Source organism: Leguminivora glycinivorella, chromosome 11 (genome assembly GCF_023078275.1).
Source record: "Leguminivora glycinivorella isolate SPB_JAAS2020 chromosome 11, LegGlyc_1.1, whole genome shotgun sequence".
NCBI classification, from domain to species: Eukaryota; Metazoa; Arthropoda; class Insecta; order Lepidoptera; family Tortricidae; genus Leguminivora; species Leguminivora glycinivorella.
The window spans coordinates 14,947,326-14,966,079 of NC_062981.1; the positions used below are offsets into that span (position 1 = coordinate 14,947,326).

Consider the following 18,754-nt stretch of genomic DNA (forward strand, 5'->3'; position numbering starts at 1 on the left):
GTCAATAGTTTACCCTAAAAACAGGCTGAAGCAATGTTGTGGGGTTAACGCGCGGTCAACCGCTCCGGTATGATGCGACCGACGCGAGTCGCGGTACTTCCCGACGGCTGAAACGGGAAATTATTAATAAATAAATATTATAGGACGTGTGGTGACGGGTTAAGAATTTAACCACCCCCTTTCTTCCCGTGGGTGTCGTAGAAGCCGACTGTGGGATATGGGTTAAATTGTGGCGTAGGCGAGAGGCTGGCAACCTGTCACTGTGCTCTGCCTACCCCTTTATGGGATACAGGCGTGATTGTATGTATGTATGTATGTTAATATTATAGGACATTTTTTTCACACAGATTGACTGAATCCCACGGTAAGCTCAAAACGGATTGTACTGTAATTCATGCGTTCCATGATCGCATGCGTTTAACTCGTCTACCGCATAAAATGAAACAACCGCATCCAAGAAATGGAACCTAGTTTCGTTGACTCTAGCGGCTGGTGAAGCTTTTCTAGTAAACTGGCGAGATTGCGGGTGAGTATTTTGTGCGTTTCCTCGCCTTATAGCAAGGAGACGGCGACAGAGGGGTTTTCTTGGGCAAACCACGGGTCTCTTCAGCCTAGGGATTCTCACATAACCATCCCAGACCCGACCTCGTGCCTGGGTGGTATGCGTAATGCATTTCCCCTTTAAAAAGTTCTTTGTAATTAAAAATTGATCACAGTTACTGTGCTAACCCTTTCACATTGATAGTATATCATTGTTAACCAGTTGTGCAATTGGTATAATCGCCTTAATCGGTTAAGTCGAGTGAAGTGCGGTCAACTGCCTCTTGCACTTGTGTTGCTTCCTAGACGGATCAACGCGGGACTATATACTTAGCGAATTACTTCCCGTAATACTGGTAATATACGCTATGTTAATGCAAGACTTTTAGGATTTTTCCCTCAGTATCCTACTCAACAAAACACCCTCTGTAATTAGGTTGAAGTAAGAAATTCCTGTGGAACCGAGATACTTCTCTAACTAGTATTAAGGTAACGGACCCAATCATGGACAGTTTAAGATAAAATTTTGCCTATTTTGGATATTTCACTGATACATGTAAAAATTCAACCGCTAACCGTGTTAAAACTTTAATGCCCTATCCTTCTTTTACATTTCAAGCGTATAGCAGAATAGATTCTCCTATTGGTTTATTTTCTTTTATTTATAAAAATTAGTTTGAAATAAGAAATTCGTTTTGAACTAGTATTACCTCGTTTTGTCCATCGATCAATCCAGAACAACGGAAAGCGCAAACGGAAACTTTAGGGTCGCAAACAGCCGAACTCATATTCAAATAGTGCACTAACGAAGGGGCAAGTTGTAAGAAATACTCGGATGGGGGCAGGTTGTTGTCTGTTATTATTGTCTGACGGGCGTTGGTGTGGGTAAAACCAGTATATCGCGACCTTGAGATCAAAGTATTATACTTCAGAGATGTGTCACTCAACTCGTATTAAATTGGTAACAATTATTTTCCTTCTTCTTGTTGAGGATAATAAGTGATGATGATTTTGGTTCTCTTGCTCATCCCATATTTTGGGTAAGGTGTTTGTGTCTTAACAAGTGATCTCATACTTCAGAGCTGACAATTACGAGTAGTTATTACGTGACTCAAATCAGAGAGAGAATTTAGGCTTATGAGCTTCGTAAAACACACCGGGACACGTCCCTGTTAGAAGATTGATCAAGAAGAGATTTTGTCACCGCCAGGGTCAGATCCGTAGTCTCAATGCGTATAGAGTGAGCACCCACTCTTACTTAATTCTCTATGGTTCGACTAAACCCTCACGAGGTCTCGGCTAGCAAGTGTAATGTCACCCAAAATGTTAGTTTAGGCGTGCTATCACAATTAGGGATCTCGTCAGTTTAACTTGTAATCTTAAGTGATGTACGCACTTTTGTAAAGTATTTATGCCATTTTGTTGAAATTATAAAGTAAATCCCATTCGAAAGTGCGTACGATCGCATTAATTGATTAAATTAAATCGTACTTATTTGTTTGTATTGATTATTTAATGAATTTCTCTTGGGACTATTTAATAAATGGCACGCATTTTAGTCAACGAATTTACTTATTTCTTTCTGGTCAAATCCACGACATTTATCTGTTCGAAATGTGATATATACTACCATTAATATTTTTATACTAGGACGTGTGCTGCAATTGATTAATACTTTCCTGTCACAAAGCTCTAACAAGCGATATGTTGCAGTTATATTTGAAGATTCTCCCGTTGTATTTTAAAATATTCTTACGTCTTACTTGCAATTTATTCATTGCTTGTATCTCTGCGAAGTGAGACTTGAAAGAAACAGGTGAGAGTGCGTAATTCGAAAAAAATGTTTAATTGTGATCGACACGTGCCAGAAAAAGCACGGGCTCCCCAGGCAACACAATAAAAATGCTCATTAACATTTCCTTAAACAAACAAAAGCTTTCTGGTAGCACACGGAAAAAACCAATATAGCTCAGAGCGGCTAAAGTGGAAAAGAAGTTAAGAGGTGTCTATTTGTCACGTTCCTTCCTGAATAACGCTCTGCTTTCCAATTAAGGGTAAGCGCTCTCTTTGTTTATCTTAAATTGCGAGAAAATCTCACTCAAATTATCGAGTGAAAAGACAAAGGGGAGATAGGTGCCCCGCGAACATAACTTTTGTTTCGTTCCGGGATAAAAAGTTGGCTATCTGATGCCGAGGGAAGGGGCGCGGGGAATTTTTAATAAGCGAAAAATTTAATGAGGGCCCCCGACGTTTTTTGCTTCGGTTTGCCGTGTCAGCGGGGGCCTTCACTTTCATTTAGCTGGGAATTATTAATTACAGAAAAGTTTTCATTCTAACAAACCGAATTGATGATTGAAATAATAGGGTAAGTTTGGGGCAAGCTCGAGGGAAAATTTTATCTTTTCTTAGACACGTGTCGATATAATTTTTACATTTTCTCCTCATTGTTGTTTGATTTAAAATTAGCTTTCATGTCATTAGATACTCGTAAGTCATAAGTAGGTATTTTTTTAAGTCACAAGTACCTATTAAAAAAATATAATTCCCTTTTTTCACACAAAGCTCACAAAAATTCACCAAAGATAAAGAATCAAAGTTCCAAAATGAAATTTCGCATTTAACTAACGATCCGTCCTGCCTTATTATGCCGTGCAAGCCCAATTTACCGCACCAGTAGTCAAGGAGTGACATCTGCTAATCGATGGTTGACCCCCGCCTTGGAGTCTCGGTAAAAAACACCCTCGCTCGCCCCCACACGTCTTTAATTGGCTGACGGTAGATTTTAAGTGTGCTTTGAATGTTTCGAAAAAATATATATATATCAAGGTCGCGCTGTTTGAGTGTAGGTGTGCTGCTCATGTTTTCAGAGGTAAAATGTTTTTAGACACGCAGACGAGTTGAGATGACCAATACCAGTCAAGTGCTGCTTCGGCATTAGATTTTAGAGGTATAGATTTTTAGGATTAAGCTGACTTTTTGATGGCGCATAACTTGGATATTATAAACTGTTTGTAAGTATGCTGTTGTTATTAGGCTTCGCCATTATTTTATTCATAATCTACAAAATTATAAATCTAATTAAAATATGTTGCAAACTCTTGGAACAAAGATGTAAGTTGTAACACCTTCTTGGATCCAGCGTTTGACTAGTAGAACTAGATGTATCCGGTGATAAAAGTTTTCTTCTAACTTTTACTCCAGTTTTTTATTCAATCCAGTTTTATCTAGTTAATACTAGTTCATACCTGATAGATGTAGATGTAGATGTAGTGTAGGGACGCCTGGCCGGATACAGGCGGGCTGTCGATCGCTGGTGCGTTCATTCAGCTCAATTCCCTGGAGTTGGAGCTGCAGGTTACTGTCCCGGCTGCCCTCCCACACTTCTCTCCTCAAATCTTCTTGTTTTCCTGCAGAACAGAAGGACATCTTTAAGTTCGACATCCTTGAGTTCATCTTCTCCCAAATTGTCTCTGCCGAATGTATCATATCGCGGTGCCGCATACATGATACATTCTGCTAGTAAGTGCAAGCTAGTCTCCTCCTTACCACAATGTGGACAGGATTCGTCGCTACTGATACCTATTAACTTCATATGTCTGTTGAGAGTGTTGTGTCCCGTTACGATGCCGGTCAACATTCTTAGACTATTCTTAGCTCTACTAACCCTCTATTATAAGTCACGTAATGCATGCAAGCGGCCGCAATTTGTCACTAAATTAAATATAAACAAACTGGAGGATGATTTGCGACATATTGACTTTGACCCTGTTTACAATTCTGCTGATGCAGAAAATAGCATGTTGTACTTTATTAAAAATGTGCAACAAGCTATATTAGATAACACCAGAAAAACACGTATAAGTAGTAAGAATTTCAACATAAAACCGTGGATTACCCCTGGACTTCTTCGATCTATGAGACACAGGGATAAATTACATTTGAAAGCCAAAGCGCACCCGGAAAACCTTATATTACAAATATCGTATAAAAGATATCGTAATTTTTGTAACAACCTACTAAAAAAGGTAAAAGCCAATTACGACAAAACACAGCTGGAAACTGCAGGAAAAAACAGTAAACTAGTATGGAAATATATTAAAAACGTAACATATACAGCAAAACAACGTGAGTCATCGGCATGCTTGTTGCAAACAGGCTCGTCAGAGTTTTCGGCTGCTAATTACGCAAATGAGTTCTTCGTAAATATAGGGAAAAATCTAGCAGAAAAAGTCCAAGGCCCGTTTCCGTCCACCACACACTCCCACTCGAGTACAAATAAATCCTCTAACTCTTTCGTGTTGTTAAACACGGATGAGGCTGAAGTTGAAAGGATTATCATGAGCCTGAAAAACGATAGCGCAGTTGGTTGGGATGGCATATCGAATAAAATACTAAAATGTTTCAGACACATCCTAGTCCCCCCATTAGCGTTCATTTTCCAAATGTGCATCTCTGAAGGAATATTTCCTAAATGTCTAAAAAAGTCCATTATAATTCCGGTTCATAAATCTGGTAGCAAATTTCAAGTGACCAATTACAGACCCATCTCCATTTTACCGGCCACATCTAAAATTCTGGAAAAAATTATTAATAATAGACTTGTTCAATACCTAGAGAAGCAGGCTATTTATCAAGCCAATTTATCAACCGCAGATGCTGTACACGAACTAACGGACTACTTAGTTCAGGAACTAGATAAGGGTAATAAGACAATCGGTATCTTCTTGGACCTTGCAAAAGCATTTGACACCGTTTCTACTGCAATCTTACTGCACAAGCTTGAATTACTTGGTATAAGGGGCACACAAAACAAATTAATCGCGAGCTACTTAGACGAAAGAACCCAATGTGTAAAAATAGATAACATTATCAGCTCCGACTTAAAAAACACAGTTTTTGGTTTACCACAAGGAAGCGTTTTGGCCTCTACCCTATTTTTGGTTTATATTAATGACTTATGCAATCTAAACTTAGACTGTGGCAAAATTATTTCATACGCAGATGATACTGCCCTACTTTTTTCCGCAAAGTCAACAAATGAGGTACACGAGCATGCCCAGCACGGATTTAATATTGTAACTAACTGGCTAAAACTTCACCTACTAACATTGAACTCTGACAAAACGAATTTTATAAGTTTTGCCATGCGGAAATCCTACCCGATTCCCAATAATCTAAAACTCTACGCACATACTTGTGAGGATACGACAAACAACCATTGTTTATGCCCGTCTATAGCCTGTACAGATAAAATCAAGTATCTAGGAGTGATGATTGATGAAACCCTCTCTTTTAAAAATCATATTGAAGTACTGTGTAATAGAGTTAGGAAATTAATTTATGTATTCAAGAAACTTCGTTCTATCAGTGATCACAACTTAATCAAGCAAGTTTACTTTGCCCTGTGTCAATCGATATTAACATATTGCATTTCATCTTGGGGTGGCACAGCTAAAACCACTCTATTAAACTTAGAAAGAGCCCAGCGAGCGGTGCTAAAAGTAGCTACTTCCCGACCTTTTTTATACCCTACAGATCTTCTTTATCAATCATGTCAAGTACTAACTGTTCGTCAATTGTTTATTTTAAGCGCAACATTAAAGCAGCATGGCCGAATATCCTTCAACACAGATTATAATAACAAAAGGCGGAAAGATATCGTTTGTATTCAAACCGTACATAGAAAACACGTTTTCTCATCTAGATTTTTCGTCTTTCTGGGGCCATTTCTGTACAACAGGTTAAATGCAAAATTAGACTTATATCCACTTAGCTATGTTTGTTGTAAAAGTGCTCTACGACGAGGCCTGCAAAATATGACGTACGATGATACAGAAAAGTTACTTATGGTTGTAAAATAATTACCTATTGAATATACAATGAATATATATGTAATGTAATAGTTCGGAATCTACGAAAATAAGTCTTGTGTTTATTTTCTTATAAGTTTTATTTTAGTGAATAATTAAAAATAAATCACTAATTTAGTCCTTCCTCTGCCTGAAACACAGGAACTATCCTAGCTCAGGCATTTGTATAAAACATCTCTTATATGTATAACAATTCTTAGCCTTTAAGAACAATCACTGTACAATTATGTTTTTATTAATAAATTATTTGTATTGTATTGTATTTGTATTCTTACCTAGTTTCAAAAGATACCTAGTTCTCCTTTGGTCTCTACCTTCTATCATCATCTTCGTTTGTCTACAACTGGTCTCTTTTTCCCAGTCTCTTTGTGCTTCCATCTCTTTTATCTTCTCAATGACTCCTTTCGTGACGTCAGCTGACATCGGCAGAGCCGGTTCCGGACCCAAGAATTCCGTCTCCGCCCCCGCCCTTGCCAACTCGTCCGCTTTCTCATTACCTGTAACTCCCTGGTGTCCCGGTACCCACGCAACCGTTACACTTCTATCCTTGCTTATCGAGTTGAGCTCTTCCCTACATTCTTTCACCAGGGACGAGGTCACCGATATTCTCTTCAGAGCCTTTAGCGCCGCTTGGCTATCAGTGTATATTACCACGGCTCCATCTTGTATGTCACTTTCTTTTATTATACGTGCACAGCGCGCTATGGCACATACCTCTGCTTGAAACACGCTAGTGTATCTCCCTAGTGGTATTGACACCTTTTCTCCTAGTTTCGGGATTACTATTCCCACCCCTGCTAACTTTGTAGAGCTTCTCCTAGAGCCATCTGTGAAGCATATAGTCGTTGGGTGCACGACCCCTACCTTCCAGTTGTCTCTTTCTCCTATATGTACCCTGTACTTCTTATCGAAAATCTCCTCCCTCTTTATGAGGTCATTATTGGCCATCAGCATTTCTAGTTTTGATAGTGCCTCTCTTTGTATCAGTGCATGTCTCTTGTCCACACAACTTCCTCTCCATTCCTTACATGCTTTCATTCTGTACCACTGTTCCATGGCTCTCTTCTCTGCCTCAATCCAAAGGGGCTTTAAGCCTATCAGCACCTCCATAGCATGAGTCGGGGTGGTTCTCATAGCCCCCGTCGTCATGAGGCAGGCTAGTCTTTGTACTTTTGTCAGATTCTTCCGATATTCTCCAATATGGGTCCTGTGCCACCAGATCACTGCCCCATATAGCACCCTGGGTAGGATAATAGCCTTGTAAATCCAGTGGATCATACCCGGCTTCAGTCCCCAGTTCTTCCCCACTGCCCTTTTACATTGATACAGCGTTCTTATGGCCTTAGCCGTCTGCTCTCTGATATGAGTCCTGTATCACAAACCAGTCTTGCTTATGACAATTATATTAAGCATATTCAAGCCAGAGTCACTAGCAATCCACGCGATTTTTGGCGTCACGTTAATAGTCTTAAAACTAAAGGTGGGTTCGACTCGAAAGTTGCCTTCGGTGGGGAACAATTTGAGGGTCATGATGCGGCTCAAGCATTTGCGAACTTCTTCTCTAGTGTCTTCCTGCCTGGCGAACCTATTCTTGACCCTCTCAGTACTGCACGAGTGGAGCTTTCCACCAATGCCAATTACATTCACATTAATAAAATCACTCCTCTTGAAGTGGAGCGTGGCATAGCCAGTCTCAAACCTCGTAGCTCCCCTGGTCCAGATAGAATTCCATCCTATATCTTGAAGGGTTGCCAGGAGTGGTTGATAGCACCGCTAACTTATATCTTCAACCAAATTCTGCATTCTGGAGAGTATCCTTCTCAATGGAAGGTCACTCGTGTAACGCCCATCCCGAAGTCGAGTGATACGGCCAACGTGGAAAATCACCGCCCCATTGCCATTCTCTCCGCGGTTGCTAAAATATTTGAAAGTATTTTGAGCAGGATTATCTCTCCTCAACTAAAACCTTTCCTTTGTGAGGCACAACATGGTTTCAGGCCAAAGCGCTCTGTTGAATCGAATCTCTTAACCTTGGTTGATTCCGTTTCGGGCTACTTAGACAGAGGGATGCAGGTTGACGTGCTGTACTTCGATTTCAAAAAAGCCTTTGATCGCGTAGATAACGATGTACTCTTAAGCAAATTATGCAGCATTGGTTTCTCGCCTAAACTGCTTTGCCTTTTTGCTAGTTATCTACGTGATAGACGGCAATATGTGCAGCACGGATGCTTTGTGTCGGGTGCCTACCCCACCCGTTCCGGGGTCAGTCAGGGCTCTATTTTGGGCCCTCTGCTCTTTGGCGTTATGGTCAATGATCTGGCCTTGGTGCCTAAGCATGCGCAATGCCTACTCTATGCTGACGACCTGAAACTGATTTACCGGGTCCAGGAAGAGTCTGACTTACAATCTTTACAAAGTGATATTGATCGGGTTTATGAATGGAGTCTTGTAAACAAACTTCAGTTCAATGTTGACAAATGTGCGGTTATTACTTTTAGTAAAGTGCGTAGTCCCCTGTGTAGGCAGTATCTCATGGGGTGGAAACCCATCGCCCGTGTCACATCAATACGTGACTTGGGGGTTGTTTTAGATTCCCACCTTAACTTTCATGAGCATATGACAATGCTTGCTGCAGACTGTTACCGCAGGCTTGGGTTTGTTGTCCGCAACGCCAAAGAATTTGACGATCCCAGGGCCATAAAGCTTCTTTATGCTGCCCTCGTGAGAAGTAAGCTAGAGACAGCCTCAGCCGTTTGGAATCCCCATGAAGCGTCCTATATCCTTCTGCTTGAAAAGGTCCAAAAAACATTTTTGCGCTTCTTTTATAAAAAAATGTACGGGTATTACCCATTCTTGTACCCAACAAAATTCCTTTTGGGGACGTTGGGTTTCTTCTCGTTAGAAGTTAGGCGTAATTTCGTGCTGATGTCTGTTGCTTGTGGTATTTTGAAGGGGGAGTCAGATTGCCCGGTTTTAGTATCCCAGCTGGTACGTCTGTTTGTTCCTCCTGTGACGAAATATGCCTTCCGTGAACGTAGGCACCCTTTACTGGCGGTGCCGGCCGCACGGACCGTGTCTCGCCGCAAGTCACCGTTAGTTCGTGCAATACAAATGGTGAATGAGTTTTTAGACGGGGCACCTAATGTAGATATTTTTGCGAGCAGATGGGCGTTTGTACGTGACGAATGCCTGAGGTTTTGTGTGAGATTGGATGCTAGGCCTTCATCTGTTATTTAGTATATTTAGTGTGTTATGTTATGTTTAATTTTGCTGTTTAATATTTTATTTTGTGTTACTTGTTGTAATGTTTATTTAAAATTCACGGTGCTTTAGTTTTATTTACTGTCATACTGTGTAATTTTCTTTGTGTAAATAAATAAATAAATAAAAATAAATAAATAAATCTGAGTGAACTGTCAAGAGTAATACCCAGATATTTGAGCTCGTCTACCATTTCTAATTCTACACCCTCTATCTTTATGGGTTCCATCTCTTTTTTCCTCTTGTTAGTGAATAACACCAGCTTAGTTTTCGACGGATTGAGATCCAGTCCTCTCCCTCTACAGTGTAGAGTCTACACCATCCCAGTACCTGCCTGAGACCTCTTACCATTATGTTCCTCATGACACTAAGGACCATACCTCTCACCAGTAGTACTCCGTCATCAGAGTAGGCCTGCATATACAAGCCTCCCCTGTTGAGTTCTCTTACCATAGAATCCAGAAGTAGACACCACATCAAGGGTGACAAGCAGCCTCCCTGCGGGAACCCCCTCCTGGGACTAATCGTCTTTGTTGTACCTCCCAACTCCGCCGTTATAGACCTGCACCTAAGCATACTGCCTATCCACTGCGTTAATGTCGGTCGGATGCCTTCTCTCTCTAGACTCTCTTCAACGGCCTGGAAAGTAGCCCTGTCAAAGGCCCCCTCCACGTCGAAGAAGCAGCCTAGAGCGTACTGTTTTGATTCTAGTGCCCTTTCTACCCGCACAGCTAGGTTATGAAGAGCCGTCTCCGTTGACTTCCCAGCCATATATGCATGCTGAATCCCGTGAAGCGGGTGTTCACTGCAGTTGACCTTCTCTCTAATATGCTTGTCCATCACCTTCTCTAGGGTCTTTAGGACAAAAGACGATAGACTTATGCTTCTAAATGATTTGACCTCTTGATATGATTTCTTGCCTGGTTTAGGTAGAAAGACCGCCCTTACCTCTCTCCACACCTTTGGAATGTATCTGAGAGCAATACTTGCCCTGTATAATTCCAGTAGGTCGTCTTTTATGTGCTCATACCCTTTCTGCAGTAGTACCGGTAGGACTCCGTCCGGACCCGCAGACTTGAAGGGTGCAAAGGAGAAGAGCGCCCACTCTATCCTGCTCTCCTCCACCACTTCCGCTGCTCCCTCCCAGTCGGCCTCCTCCCGGCTTAACTGCTCATCTGTCTCTGTCACCTCTTCACAGCCCGGAAAATGTGTGCTCAGCATAATACTCAGTACCCTCTCCGGTTCTGTGATTAAGTCTCCGTCCACTCTTAGGCTCCCCAGTTGGCACGCCCGGTCTCCAGCTAACAGCTTTACCACCCTCGCACCTTCTGAGTAGCTGTCTATGTCTTCTGTAAATCTTCTCCAGCTCTCCTGTCTAGCTCTCTCTCTTAGTCTGGTATACTTATTCCTGACCGCTCTATACTCGTCCCAGCTATGAGCGTCGCCTTTCTTTACCGCTACCCTCATAGCCTTGCGAACCTTCTTCCTTACCTTCTGTAATTCTTTGCTCCACCATGGCTGACCTTTACCTGCCTGCACGAGTCTCTCTGGACATGCCTTGTGGTATGCTGCTGTTACTAGCTCCTTTAGCCTGAGTGCTCCTTTTTCCAGGTCGTCAATACATTCGTACCTTCCACCCGAGACGGACGCTCTCTTTAGCTCCTCTCCGAACTTCGTCCAGTCTGTTTTACGTGGATTTCTTACCTTCATCTTTTCTACCCGACAATCAATGCTGTAGAGTATCCTACGGTGGTCAGACATGCTGTCCTCCTCGTCCACCCTCCAACATTTTACCTTGCCTGATATCTCCCTTGATGCTACGGTGATGTCCAGCACTTCTCTCCTCGCCCTTGTTATAAACGTAGGTGTATCTCCTGTGTTTATAATTTCCAGGTCATTGCTTATTATGAATTCTAATAGAGATTCCCCCCTTTCGTTGGTGTCGGTGCTACCCCACACCTCATGATGTGAGTTAGCATCGCAACCAACTATCAGGGGTATATTCCTACCTCTATACCTCAGAACCGTTTCTTCCAATTCCTTTGTAGGTGTCTCTGCGTCGCCCGGCTGATAGCAGGACGCCAGCGCCACCTTGCATCTCTTCCCTTCGTCATTGATGAAGTAGGTCTCCACCACGACAAGGTCTCTGCAACACATGGTCATGAAACATCCCATATTTCTCACTTTATTACTCACATATATGCATGCTCTAGGAGGTAGCTCACCATTTCCTTCATAGTACAGAGCTCCCCCCAGATGTCCCAGGCCTGCCACCCGGTTTCTCCATGCATAAGGTTCTTGCAGCAGTGCTATTTCAACTTTGGCCCTCCTACCATATTGTCCTAGCTCAGACATAGCGTCCTTGCAGTGTTGGAGGTTTACTTGGCATATGTTTGTGTGTGTGTTTGTGTGTAGGTGCTTGTGTAGTGTTCTTTGTGTGTCCATAGTGTTAGTTGTGTGTAGTGTTGTTGTCCCCGGACTGTTACTCGGAGAGCTCGCCCCCGTCGACGACGTCCATACCCTCCTTCTCTTCCGTATTGACGCCGCTCGGTGCCGTGCCCTCCTTTCTCAGTTCGGGTTCTTCTGTATCAGGTTCTGAGGGTTGTTGAGTGGTGTTGGCCCTCAGAATCCTGACTCTCACACTGGTGGCGGAGAAGTCCATGACCTTCGTCTTCTCTTCGCCCCAGATCTCCTCTACTCCTTCCGGGACCAAAAAGGTCAACCGGGTCCCTAGCTCTAGAGTGTCCCTGCCTGCAGCCTTCCACTCCAGGAATTTGAGATCCCGGCGATCCGGATTCTGAGCGTAAAGGAATTCCTTAACGTACTCCGTATCCGCATCGCCCGGAACCCAAACTTGCACCCTAGTCTGCTCCAGCTTAAGCACGATGATTCGGTGTCCGCCCAGCACTCCGAAGTCCTGACCCAGCAGCCAGTCCCTAGCCTCCGTCGACTTTGGTGTCACAAGGAAAAATCCTTCCGACACCAAACCCGACGCAGCGAACCTTGGTGCTACTACGCCTGGCTCCCCCCTTACTACCTGCAAGACGACCACCTCTATCAACTGCGTAAGCTTCTTCCTGATGAGCTTCGCCAGAGCCTCGTCCACCGAAGCCCCATCCTCACGACTGACAGCCACAGCCAGACCCCGGTTCGACCTAGCGACGTTCCGTGGTCCATCTGCAGCCGCCCTGCCCTGATTCTGGCGTTTCGCCGGAGGACGCTCCGAACGACCCTCATCAGTACTCTGCCTCTTCATCTTGAGACCGCGTTTGCTCGGGCCAGGTTTGGGGTCCCCCTTAAACTCCACCACCGGAACACCACCCCTTTCCCGAGCAATCGCAGCCTTTCTTCTCAGTTCCTTGGCTCTCTTCTTCTGTGCCTTGGACTCATACTTGTAGAACGGCTCGTTCTCCGCAGGTGTGGCCTCCCTAATGGTTTTCCCCCCCTTTGGCGAATCTTCCTCTTCTCTCAGAGACAGGCCTTCCAGTTGTAGGACATCCGGAGTACCCTGCCTAGCTCCTTGCCGTGGTCCACCCAGCTCCTTTTTATCGGAGCCACTCTCCAAAGCGATCGGGGGTCTGTCCGTAGACTTCCCGCCCTCACACCCTTCTACCCTTTCGGGTCGCTTCGCCGCTGACGCGGTGTTGTTTATAGTTTTCTCTAATTTGTGCGTAAGATTCTCCATATTTATCTGTGATTTATAACTATATAAGTATAGGAGTATTTCAAGACTAGAGTATATGCAGAGCCCCCGTGCATATACCCAGCAAAAAGTTAGCTCCTACGACAGTGGCGCCACCCCCCTGCGCATAGTCGTTAACGACAGCGATTGTGCTGAGTAGGCTCGCAAGCATGGTAAGACAGCTCCTGTGTTGCTTGTTGTAGTGGGAATGTGCGCGTCGGCTCACCCCTAGGAACCCGCTCATGGGCTCCCGAGGCTAGCACTTGCACACATGTTCCCCACCACTCCAGTCGACGGGTCAGAGTGGAAGTGTTTCACCCCTAGGGTATCTCTCCCCGACACCCCGGGGTTCCGCGACAACCACCCCTCCCCGCCAAACCAGACACAACACAGGTCCTGTCCCCCTCCCCTCTCCCGCTTGCGAGCCCAATCAGCACCACCCCCCGCTGCCCACAGCCGGCTGTGAGGGTCCTCGGCACGTCCTCCCACCTTGACCCTGGGGGTTTTGGGGCGAGTTGCCATGACGGGTTACCCCGAGACGACAAAACGACCATTGCACTCCTCATTTTTGTCGGGCTTGTGACCGACTCCTTCGTGTACCATGGATGAATGATACTCGAAGGAGGCTGAGTTTCATACCTGATAACCTTGCAAGCAATAAAAAAAAAATTTGATACAAATGTGGTTTACTTGTAGATCAAAGAACATAAGAAAATTCTTCACGTCGTTTTAAACCAGCACAATGTCTTTAGGTCTTTTCAAGAATATGAACATCATTCATGCACCTCAATCTTCCTTATTTCTAATGCCAGAAAGTTCAAAACTGTTTAGTTGAAGCTCCATACCAAGTTATAACACACACACTTCAATTCTTCTTATTCATAGTACCAGAAAGTTCAAAAATCTTTTATCCAAGTGCATTTTACCTGTGCCAGGGAGGCTACCCCTTGGTGAAATTATTTTTGTAAAAGCCGTGGCGAAAAAGATCTCCACCTCACCTTTCGTTATTAACTGGAGCCCCTTTGATACAGTTCACTCGGCCCTTCGCTGAACTAATGATTTTAAATTAGCCTTGTTATTTCAAAACATCTCGGATATGTTGTGGGTTGTTTTTGTACTTTTGGACGCTGAGGGCGTATTATAATTCTAATACGTGTTTAATAAGGGATACCTAAATACTTATTTTATTTTTTCTACTCCCGTTTATTATTTACAGGGTTGTCCATAAGTCTTTAAAACCCTACATATGGCGACCGGTCTGGCGCAGTTGGTAGTGACCCTGCCTGCTAAGCCGCGGTCCCGGGTTCGAATCCCGGTAAGGGCATTTATTTGTGTGATTAACACAGATATTTGTTCCTGAGTCATGGATGTTTGCTATGTATATAAGTATGTATTTATCTATATAAGTGTGTATATCGTCGCCTAGCACCCATTAGTAGAAGTTTTGCTTAGTTTGGGGCTAGGTTGATCTGTGTAGGTGGCCGCCAATATTTATTTATTAAAAGATGTCAAAATAAGCCTATTCCCCGAAAACACAGTTGTAGCAGTGTTTTTTTTTGGTTTTGAATATTAATTATCTACTGCATTTATATCCAAAATACAAAAATACCGCGTTTAAAGGAAATAATTACCCTACTGAAAAGAAAACACATTACTCCCAAGACTTTCCGGGCGGGTGCGTCAGATTAAAAATCAGCTTCATGCCGTCATAAAGAAGGAGAGTTGAGATAAGAACGTCCGCTAAATAAAAAATGTGCCACAATCGTAATGGCTGCCTCTTTGATCTGGGTTTCACGGGCTTACTGGGGATTTGTGAGCGCCAATTTGGATATAAAATAGGCTGATACGCATTAGGGATATTAGCCGATTGACTACACGTGCGTTTGACACACACGCGTAATTTTTAGCGTAACATCCCCTTAAGAATAAAACGTGTAAGAATCACTCGGCTTTTTATGGCCATGCAACTATTGCCAGAAAAAAATATAGATAAATGTAGATTTAAACCTATTAGATTGTACAAAAATAGGACTAACATTTTCCTGTATTAGAAAACAGGTTACTTAAGAAGGTATTTGTTGACCAAGATGTATGATTGTGATGGTGGTTTTTATTAAGATTATTAAGAATTGTGATTTTTAATTCAAGTGAACTGTGACTAAGAATGTAAGTACAGTCAACCAATTGGAACCCTAGGCCACTGCAGAACTATGTCACAGTGACGTTATAAATCAGATTGTAAGAAATCTCTTACTGCTTGTCATTTTGACATGGTTGCAGAGTGGCCTAGGGTTCCAATTGGTTGACTGTACATATAGGTTAAGTTAATTTTCTCAAACATGGTATGAAATATTGATGTTATGTGCCTTATAATTGGCAGCGAAGTATGACGTTGCAGGTGCGGCTAGGACGATTGATAGATAACGGAATTTCATACAAACCTTGCAGGCCAAGGCCGGCAAAGTCCTCTTTTTTAATTTCCAAACACAGATAATTGTGACATAACATCCAGGTATTTAGCCAATTAAAAAAAAAAACTATAAGGGGCTTTATAAACGTGCCGACTGCAACTGGTACGGGCCCTAGACAATATTTGATTTTGGGTGCGTTTTCATACAAAAAAAATTTTTTTCGTTTTTTTTTTGAATTTTTTTTTACTTTTTGTTTTTTTATAAGCGTATACGGGGTATCAAAGGGGAACGAAAATTCGATTATTTTTGCGCTACGACGCACCGTTTAGGAGATACAGCCATCCAAAGTTACTATTTTCAGTAGACTTTATTTATTTCATACCATGTCTGAGAAAAGCACTATACATACCTCGGCGGGAAATGGGGTTGCCCGCCTCAGACCTATCCGGCCTCGCTTCACTCGGCCGTCTATATGTCTTCGGCCGGCAACCCCATAATTAGGAATGAGTGGTTCAATAATTAAAAACGGAAAGAGAACAACCCGAAAAAGACGGGCCAAACTGTAAAGAAATTCACGCTGTCCCTCTCTGATGTTAGCTAAGTGAGTGCTTCCGTTTCGCTCGTCTCAATTTGCTTTATGAATTTTTTGCACCCCTATAGTTCCTCGTTTAAATTTATTAAAATTGTAATGAATGTTTTGGGCTGTCTGCCGTTTAAAGGAAAAGTAGGTAGGTAATATCTTTAATTATATTTGAAGAAACACGAGTCACAAGATAGATTCAGCCTTGATTTACACCAATCACCAGCTACCAGCAGTGATTTCTATCGATGCTTGAAATATGAAATTAGTACCAAAGCTTTATTGGAAGCAACACATTATCCTCCACACTATCCTCTAACATTATCCTCCGGTACCTACCCTGCTCTAAATAAGTCAAATTACATAAAAACACTTCTACATATTTATTAGATCAAATTAAATTATAAGAAACAACAACGCGTTTAAAAACGAAATCACCCCAAAGACTGAACGCCCTACAAAACTTATTATTCCATTCCTCCAAGCTAGATGGCGCTACGCGTCCCATTATGACCAAATTCGCTCTTCAAACAGAACTAAGCAATAACTGCAACTTATTTATTCAGACACAATATTTGTATGAGCCCGTGTAGGTACATTGTGGCGCCCCCTAGGGGATCAATATCAGCAGTTTATGAAGTATGTCGCACGTGCAAACTGCAATATGTTCGCGAGGGGGCAGACGAAAGCCTTTTTATGAATAACTCAGTGATTTATGTAGAAGGCGGCGAATGCCTTCATTTTTAACCGCCTTCCAAATCTCAAGGGAGGATATCAATTCGTCTGTATGTTTTTTTTTGCTTTTTAATGTTTGTTATTCGAACCGAAGGTTATTTGTAAATAAATATCAGCTTGCCCACATCGCCAGCCAGATCTCTGTATGTATGGGTATTTACGTAAGGATTCTCTCCATGGTCATGCGTCAGGCTCATGCGAAGGTCGGCAGCTACAACCACCCCTCCCCGCCAAACCAGACACAACACAGGTCCTGTCCCCCTCCCCTCTCCCGCTTGCGAGCCCAATCAGCACCACCCCCCGCTGCCCACAGCCGGCTGTGAGGGTCCTCGGCACGTCCTCCCACCTTGACCCTGGGGGTTTTGGGGCGAGTTGCCATGACGGGTTACCCCGAGACGACAAAACGACCATTGCACTCCTCATTTTTGTCGGGCTTGTGACCGACTCCTTCGTGTACCATGGATGAATGATACTCGAAGGAGGCTGAGTTTCATACCTGATAACCTTGCAAGCAATAAAAAAAAAATTTGATACAAATGTGGTTTACTTGTAGATCAAAGAACATAAGAAAATTCTTCACGTCGTTTTAAACCAGCACAATGTCTTTAGGTCTTTTCAAGAATATGAACATCATTCATGCACCTCAATCTTCCTTATTTCTAATGCCAGAAAGTTCAAAACTGTTTAGTTGAAGCTCCATACCAAGTTATAACACACACACTTCAATTCTTCTTATTCATAGTACCAGAAAGTTCAAAAATCTTTTATCCAAGTGCATTTTACCTGTGCCAGGGAGGCTACCCCTTGGTGAAATTATTTTTGTAAAAGCCGTGGCGAAAAAGATCTCCACCTCACCTTTCGTTATTAACTGGAGCCCTTTGATACAGTTCACTCGGCCCTTCGCTGAACTAATGATTTTAAATTAGCCTTGTTATTTCAAAACATCTCGGATATGTTGTGGGTTGTTTTTGTACTTTTGGACGCTGAGGGCGTATTATAATTCTAATACGTGTTTAATAAGGGATACCTAAATACTTATTTTATTTTTTCTACTCCCGTTTATTATTTACAGGGTTGTCCATAAGTCTTTAAAACCCTACATATGGCGACCGGTCTGGCGCAGTTGGTAGTGACCCTGCCTGCTAAGCCGCGGTCCCGGGTTCGAATCCCGGTAAGGGCATTTATTTGTGTGATTAACACAGATATTTGTTCCTGAGTCATGGATGTTTGCTATGTATATAAGTATGTATTTATCTATATAAGTGTGTATATCGTCGCCTAGCACCCATTAGTAGAAGTTTTGCTTAGTTTGGGGCTAGGTTGATCTGTGTAGGTGGCCGCCAATATTTATTTATTAAAAGATGTCAAAATAAGCCTATTCCCCGAAAACACAGTTGTAGCAGTGTTTTTTTTTGGTTTTGAATATTAATTATCTACTGCATTTATATCCAAAATACAAAAATACCGCGTTTAAAGGAAATAATTACCCTACTGAAAAGAAAACACATTACTCCCAAGACTTTCCGGGCGGGTGCGTCAGATTAAAAATCAGCTTCATGCCGTCATAAAGAAGGAGAGTTGAGATAAGAACGTCCGCTAAATAAAAAATGTGCCACAATCGTAATGGCTGCCTCTTTGATCTGGGTTTCACGGGCTTACTGGGGATTTGTGAGCG

At 42.7% G+C, this 18,754-nt stretch overlaps 1 protein-coding gene and 1 long non-coding RNA gene across 2 annotated transcripts in view; one reads left to right on the forward strand and one right to left on the reverse strand.

The window, feature by feature from the left end:
- LOC125230986 (runt-related transcription factor 1-like) overlaps positions 1-18,754 on the forward strand; it is a 68,252-nt gene that overhangs the window by 23,141 nt on the left and 26,357 nt on the right. The window lies entirely within an intron of this gene.
- Positions 3,887-12,002, reverse strand: LOC125230988. The gene is made up of 3 exons (XR_007177577.1): positions 11,897-12,002; positions 11,681-11,817; positions 3,887-3,947 (listed from the first exon to the last, which is right to left on the reverse strand). It is a non-coding gene; the product is annotated as an uncharacterized LOC125230988 (long non-coding RNA).